We start from the raw sequence: 8,401 nt of genomic DNA on the forward strand, positions 1-8,401 counted from the left end.
ACAACCTGGCTGAACATCTGGCTGTGAAACCTCTGGACCTCTTCATGGATTCAGCAGGTTAAACATCTGTATGCCCTGGAGCTTATCTAATGATAAAACCGTTCCATTGACAGTTTAACGGTTTTTACTTCAGGGCTAACACATGGCTGACTCGTCAAACTCACATCCACATTTAATGAAAATGTAATGTTTATAAAATGATTCCTGTTTGATACTGAAGCTCAGTGATTTTCCATTGTATCTAGATCGTATTTAGCAACGTGTCCGTGCTGATCGCTAACTCACAGAGGTTTTTTTACTCTCCCATCGTTATAGGAAAACCGTCACACTGGGAGAATTTCACACACCTAGTTTGACATGGACACAGAAGCAGCACGAGGATTATGTAAGTGTTATTATGGGATGCAGAAGGACGCTCTTGAGTGTGTGTGTGTGTGTTCTTTAGTGTGAAACTTTAATATTAGATCAGAGCCTTGTGGATCCATAAAGAGACATTTAACTGGGCACACACACACACACACACACGCACACACATGAAAATTAAAAAAAAAAAAGATAGACAGAACCTTATTGGAGAGCATTTTAACAGCTTCCTGTTTAAATTAATCCCTGATCTCTTTTTGTAGACACACACACACACACACACACACACACACACACTGAGCTGCCTGAGATGCAGTTACACTGCGAGTCAGACGAGCTGAGTGAGCTGTTCGTTGTCGTTACACCGTGTGCTGTCTGGGTTTACAGCCATGACCTTGATGTCGTCCGTGAGTGTGAAGCGTGATGTGCTCAAAACCGTGATGATTATCACGCATGAGAGTGATGTTGTTGAGATTTCATACAAGTTGTAGAAAAAAGTGTGTGTGAAAGAGCCCGTGAACCGTAACCTTAGAAGTAGTGTTCAGCTGATACAGGCTTTTCAGCGTCCGATGCGGATATTTACAGAGTAGGGATGCTGATGGACAGACAGATGCTGGAACAATTTAATAAGAAATGATAACAGGAGAAGAGATAAGAAGATGAGAATAAAAAAGATAAGAACCGAGACAGAAAGAAAAGAGATGGAATGAGAATGTCTAACAAAGGAGAAGAAAGATGAGAGGAAACGAAAAGAAAAGAAAGTAAGCAGGAGGTGATCAAAGAGGAAGAAGAAGAATATGAGGAGCAGAGAGGGAAGAAGAAGAATATGAGAGAAGAGAAATGATGAGAAATGATTTAATGAAGCTATACATCACCATTACTGCAGACTGAGAGTGTGAACGCGGTGATAAAATGGCTTCGGGGAGGCTGAGTTAGCGCTTTCTGAGTGAAGAACAGAAGCTCCTTCCGTTTATCTCCTCTCCGATTCTGCGTTCTGATTGGTCAGGAGGTGTTGATTAATTCTCTATAACAGCAGCTCTGACAGTAGCGCAGGTTTATATTAATGCGCTTTTCTAATACGTTATCGTTTCCATAGTAACAGCTCATTCGCAGTCACTTGTCCACGTCAACAGATTGAAAAAATGTTTTCCTGAAGGAAGGAGACGTTTATTTAACATTGATGGAAGGAGTCTCCAGTGTCAGCGCTTTGTAACAGAGGTAAAGCTGTATCTTTAAGTTTTCCGACGTCTTCAGGACAGACGAGTTTACGCTTCTTTGCGGTTTCTCGGTAACACGACAAACTGCACTTTCTTTTGTCTTATTAACTTCAAGAGGGAGAAAAAGAAAGGGAACGACTGTTTATAGCTGCTATAACATAAGTGACAACTTGTTTTCACAGATGTTGCACACAATGGTAACTGGAACTATAAATGGATTTAGAAGTATGACGTGTCCTTGTTTGGTCTTTAACAAATAAAAAATTGTAATCGTTAGCAAATTGGTGTGGTGTAAGAGGAATAAAACACTAGGGGACGTGCTGTAATAGGAAAATAATCAGCGTATGAGTGGAACAGTAACTCCGCTTCATCACACCATCCTTGATTATTTTACTATAACAGCACAAAACACACACACACACACACACACCTTGATATTAGACAAACATGCAATACAAGTTTGATCTATTAGTACTGGAGATGAATGAAGGAAAATGAAGGGACTGTGAGAGAGAGAGAGAGAGAGAGAGAGAGAGAAACAGAAAGTATGTCACAGCCTGAGAGAGTGAGACACCGACTGTCCTGCACACACCCTGAATATCAGCTCTTCATAACATGTTCACATACTGACCTGTTTATTGTTCTTGTTTATTTGTTTGTTTATGTTTATGCATAAATGCTGATATACTGTATGTGTAAGCTGTAAATATATACACTGTGTTCTAATCTACCTGCACTATGTGCTTTAACAACAATGTGATTTATAACATTCTTGCAAAAAAAACAAACTGTTAAACTGAATTAATCTGAGAGAGAGAGAGAGAGAGAGAGAAAGAGAGAGAGAGAGAATTTTCTCCTATTTCTTTATAATTAATCTTATTATATTAACTTGTTATTAACCTTACATTTTCCCTGTGATATTTGCTTTGTCAATAATCTAATCTAACATTTGTGTCATTTTGAATTTGAGAGAGACAAAAACAGACAGAACCAGAGACACAGAGAGAGAGAGAGAGAGAGAGAGAGAGGGAGGGAGGGACTGAGAGAAAGGAAAGTATGAAAGCCATTAGAGTAAATGTTGATGTTGGAGACAGATTGGGTTTCAGCTCTTAGCAGTTCCTTAGGATCCATTTCCTGTACACACTTTACACACTGGACAAATTTTACACACTGTACAAACTTTACACGCTTTACACACTGTACAAACTTTACACACTGTACAAACATTATACACTTTACACACTGTACACACCTTATACACTGTACAAACTTTACACCCTGTGCAGTATATACTGTACACACTGTACGCACTTTATACACTGTACACACTGTACACACTTTATACACTGTACAAACTGTACACACCTTATACACTGTACAAACTTTACACTGTGAAGTATATACTGTACACACTTTACACACTGTACACACTGTACAAACTTTACACACTGTGCAGTATATACTGTACACACGGTACACACTGTACACACTTTATACACTGTACAAACTGTACACACTTAACACACTGTACATTATATACTGTACACAATGTACACACTTTACACACTGTATAAACATTATACACTTTACACACTTTACACACTTTACACACTGTACAGTATATACTGTACACACTTTACACACTTTACAAACTTTATACACTTTACACACTGTACAAACTTTACATGCTGTACATTATATACTGTACACACTTTACACACTGTACACACTTTACACATTGTTCCTCTTCACCCTCAAAGCATTAAAGACTGCAGCCACGAACCTAATGTAGTTAAATTGTTATATTTGTTGCTACATTAGCCTCGTAAAGTCAGTCCTAACTACAGAAGCACACGTCACACAAACACACACACACATACAAACACACACACACACACACACAAACACACACACACACACACTCGTCTGAGTGACATTCTGATCCGAGCGAATGTTTAATGCAACACTTTCACTGTAGAGAAAGTTCACTTAACACTATTCAGCTTTCATTACATCTCTCTGTCTATCCCTCTTTACAGGTGCTGGAGGATGGAAGAAGAGCTTTGAAGGTGTGTGTGTGTGTGTGTGTGTGTGTGTGTGTGAGAGAGAGAGAGAGAGAGAGAGAGAGAGAGAGAGAGAGAGAGAGAGCAATAATTTATGTGTGTACAAACCAAACCAAAGATTTTTCATGTTAAATAATTGAACAGAACAACTGAGATTTTTTAGAAATGACTCATTTGCTAAAGGATGGATAAAGGTGTGTGTGTGTGTGTGTGTGTGTGTGTGCATGTGTGTGTGTGTTCGTGTGTGTAATGAAGCAGATTTCAGCTCTCAGTGTGGGTTTTTTTCTCTCATCTCCGCTGCTTGGCTGTGTGTTCCATAATCTCTGTATCCTGCAACGAGAGACAGGCACACACACACACACACACACACACACACAGACACACACACACAGATACATAGACACACCCATTATGGGTTATCTCTGCATCATGTCAGACACTGCAGCTCATAAAAGAGAGAAAGAAGGAGAGAGAGAGAGAGAGAATGATGGAAAAAAGAAAGGGAGAGAGGGAGGGGATGTGATAGAGTGGGAAATAATGGTTGAGAGAAAGAAAGAAATTACCCATTGATCCTTTTAGAACCTTAGAGAACCTTTTTTTAAGCCAGGAACCTTTAATTATCCAGTACACTCTTAAAGACCCCATGTAGTGGTTTTGTTGTTGAAGATATGAACACTTATTTATCTAATGCACCCTTAGAGAACACTTTATTTTGGAAATGAAGAACCCTTAATTATCTAATAAACCTTTTAAAGAAGGCTTGAAGAACCTTTTCTGATGCCAAGAACCCATAATTATCCAGTACACGCTTGAAGAACTCTTGTAGAGGTTTTGTTTTTGAAGATTTTCTAATGCACCTTTTTTGAAGAAACATTTTTTGGGAATGAAGGAGCCTTAATTATTAAAGAACCATCAAAGAACCATTTTTTGGGAAGCTAAGAACCCATAGTTATCCAACAAACCCTCGAAGAACAAACTCTTTTATTAACTCTCGAATTATTACTCATTATTTTCTTCTTTATACCCAGAACCTGTCAGGAGCTCAGCATTTAACTTTTTTTACTTGGTACACTTTTGGGAAAAAAGGGTTCTTTAAAAATATTTTACGGAATATTCAGAAAACCTTTTAGAGAATACTTTATAAAATATTTGGAGAGTATTTTATAGAGCTTTTTATAAAATATTTAAAGAATATTTTAGAGAATATTTTGTAGAATATTTAGAGAACGTTCTGAAAACGAAGGGCTCTTAGCCTCTTGAAGGGTGTAGGAACCCATTCTGCTAGGAGACGCTCAGCTGTAAGGTTCTGCACAGAACCCGTAAAGGCTCTTTATATCTCTGTATCTCTGTGATTTTAGAGCCGAGCCCTTAATTTGATTCTGTATTTGACGTGAGAGCGATGTTTAATAACAGGAAATGACAGATAATTCGATGAGAATCGATTGTTTTGCTCTGATCCTGATTGCGGCCGTCTGTAAAACATTTATTTCACTGAAAACTGGATAAAATCACGCAATAAAAAAAAAAAACGAGATCTAAAAGCGACCAAAGATAACAAGCACATTTTTCAGATACATCTGATTGTTCTGTTTTTCCCATCATCCTTTGCAGTATTTTTTTTCATCTTTAATTCTCTCTGAGCAATCTGATCCGCTCGTAAGCGAACCCTCGCCACTGATTCCATTAGTCTGCCACTCTTCCTCCTGCTTTTCCTTTCACTCGCTTTTTTTTTCTCCCCCTGAAGGAAATGTCATTTATGCCTCCTTTAAATTCAGTCCAGGTTTTTGATTTTGTTTTGTGCTGCTTCGCTCTTTTTTTTCCTCCTCTGCTTCCTGTGTGTTTGTGTGTTTATATTGTGTGTTTGTGGATTTGCAATGTGTGTGTGTGTGTGTGTGTGTGATCAGGTTGTATTCACTTTTGTAAAGGCATTGTATGGAATAAAAGTATTCATGACTTGAAGCTTATTTCATTTCGTACACTCTTAGGGCTCTGCGGATGTTAAGGGTACGAGCTTCCTGAAGAGCTTCTACTTGTGAACTTTTCTGAATGAGAACCTCTTGGAGTTCTACACAGAACAAACAGAGGGACAAACGAAAGAATCCTTTAGTGATTTAGTTTTTTTTTCTTCTTCCCTATTCCTCGTTTTTATTACCTCCTCCATTTTCTCCATAATATTGGACTTGGCCAGTTCCCACCCACCAGCCAGCTCTCCACCTATCATACGACAGCTATCAGGATGAAGGCTAACACGTGCTTTCTCTGAAACACGTGACACCAACCAACAGGCTGCTCATGCCGCATCCCCGGGCCATGTAACACACTCAGAGGAAAGCGCTATCTACCCTCTTCCACATACATGCTACTCACAGACACCTACGATTGGCTAGTGTTGCTGTGATTGACAGATGAGAGAGAGAGCTGTGGCATCATCAGGATTCAAACTCTTCTCTCTGACGCCCAGTTTGGATTTTTACACGCCCTCATCGACTTTTACACGCCTTCATTGATCGATATAATCTTGTTGTTTTTTTAATAAATATGGACTATTTCCAAGTATTTGTTGCTCAGGTTGATAACTGTCTGCCATTTTTTAAAAATAATTTGCGTCAGATTGCAATGATTTCTCTACAAATTCTGCTCATGGAATCTACATCTACTCGTTCTATCAAACTTAACAATAAAAAACCAGCCATCAAGATGGCGCCTGGGAAAACAGCGAGGACGAGCGGTGCTATAAAACAGGACTGAAACGGAGCAGCGTGATGTAGCGCTAGCTTCCCTAGTGACTGTAGAAGAAATTACGATTTCGATGAAATCACGATGAACGTTTTCTTCTCGATGTGATGTCACATGGGCTGTATAGGAAGCTGGTAACGTAATGAACCAATCAGAATTCAGAATGAGTTAACACACCTCCTTAAATTTGAGACAGTGAAGATTATTTAAAGTCATATATAATTAAAAAATAATTAAATAATAAGATTGTTAAAGAATGACGCTTTTTACCCATTTATAGTTACAAGTTCATGTTTTCACTTGCGTTATATTTATAGTTATAGTATGTAATTGTATAATTGTTTAACTGACAGTGTAGATGTGAGCTGTGTGTGTGTGTGTGTTCCACTGACACACTTTCTAATCTAATTGTGGTACAAGGCCTGCAGGCTCTCTGTTTTTTTGTGCACTCTGTAATTTGATGCTGTCAAATGAGCTGCGTGCGAGTATTTACACCTCAGCGGCTAATCTTAGCCTGCTAGCTTTAAAACAAGCTCTCGTAAAAGGAGAGAGTTTTCCGATACACACAGACGTACACAGTACAAAAGATCTTATTCTTGTAACACGTGTGTGAGGATCGTAGACGACTGAGCAGTTAGAGCTTCGGTTTACAGCGAGATTCCACATAACACGATGCGAAGTGGGATAGCTAATGAAAACAGTAAAGATTCTCTCGTTCCTCTTTAACGTTTAGTTACTAGTAAAAACTATGAGTTACTAAAGAACTGAATCCATTTCCAGTAAATGTTTTACAGTGTGAGGAGACGATGAGAACAGCAACTTAATCAAAAGTTGAAGTGCAAGTACTCTTCATTTTTATCTTTGTCTTAGATATATACGCTTTATTTTTTATCTTTGTCTTAGATATATACGCTTTATTTTTTATCTTTGTCTCGGATATGTATTCTTAGCAAAACTAATTTCATGCTCTGTGAATTTAGTAAACAAATCTAGCATGTACTGTGATTATTTTTGATTCATTTCTGTCTTTCGGGAGAAAAAAAAAACAAGAAAATTAAAAGACGAATATTTTACTATGACTGTTTTTCAGGTGCAGTATTGTACTGTTGTCTGTAACACTAAGAGACAGATACAAAAATCTCTAAACCTGGAACTTAAACTGGAAAAATTCGTTCATTTCTTAGACCCAAAAAGATTTGATACAAAACCTAATTGTCTTCTGACAATCGAATAATTATCTTTTTTACTAACATTTTAATTTAAACCTGTCTGTCCATTTGCCTACAAAACCAATTTTACAGCAAATGTTGTAATAAATTGAATTCATGATGCTAATAATATAAAGTGAGTGTTTGCGTAACGTTAGCTCACTACAGTCTACAGTTTTTCTCCTCGGACAGAAAGAATCTGCGGTGGACAAACCTGAACTGTACCTCTGATGTATGAACGTGAATATCTCACTAACACAAATAAACCTGACATTATTGAATCAGCTAACAACAGATTTATTTTGTGTCATTGCTGCTATTTTGTGAAACAAAAACAAATCTGGCGTGTAGGAAAGGTCTAATTATCTGTACTGAGGGAGCTGGAAAATGTGATTTGAAACACAGCCACAGAGACAATAAGACGGAGAGAGGGAGAGAAGGAGAGAAGGAGGGATGGAGGGATGGCAGATCTGGGCCAATTAAAAGAACTGGTACAGGAGTCTGCTGAGGATCTCCTAAACACACGCACACACACACACACACACACACACACACACACACACACACACACACTGTCTTAGCCAGCGCTGATGTGTTTTATGTGACCAGGGTGGAAAACGTCTTCACGCCACAGTGCTTGGTGTTGGATTCTGGATTGTGATTGGTCAGAAGGTGTTGGATTCTGGATTGTGATTGGTCAGAAGGTGTTGGATTCTGGATTGTGATTGGTCAGAAGGTGTTGATTAATTCTCTATAACAGCAGCTCAGACAGTAGTGCAGCTGCAGATCACAGGTTTATATTAATGGACTCGTT

The 8,401-nt window shown here is 38.4% G+C and overlaps 1 protein-coding gene across 1 annotated transcript in view; it reads left to right on the forward strand.

The window, feature by feature from the left end:
- The window catches only part of LOC113523658 (endonuclease V), a 39,733-nt gene extending 34,148 nt beyond the window's left edge, over window positions 1-5,585 (forward strand). Inside the window, exon 9 of the mRNA XM_053232060.1 lies at window positions 3,620-5,585. The gene's annotated coding sequence lies outside the window, so the exon portion shown is untranslated. The remainder of the gene's footprint in view (window positions 1-3,619) is intronic.
- The last annotated feature ends 2,816 nt before the right edge of the window (window positions 5,586-8,401 follow it).

This window comes from Pangasianodon hypophthalmus, chromosome 2, assembly GCF_027358585.1.
Source record: "Pangasianodon hypophthalmus isolate fPanHyp1 chromosome 2, fPanHyp1.pri, whole genome shotgun sequence".
NCBI lineage: Eukaryota > Metazoa > Chordata > Actinopteri > Siluriformes > Pangasiidae > Pangasianodon > Pangasianodon hypophthalmus.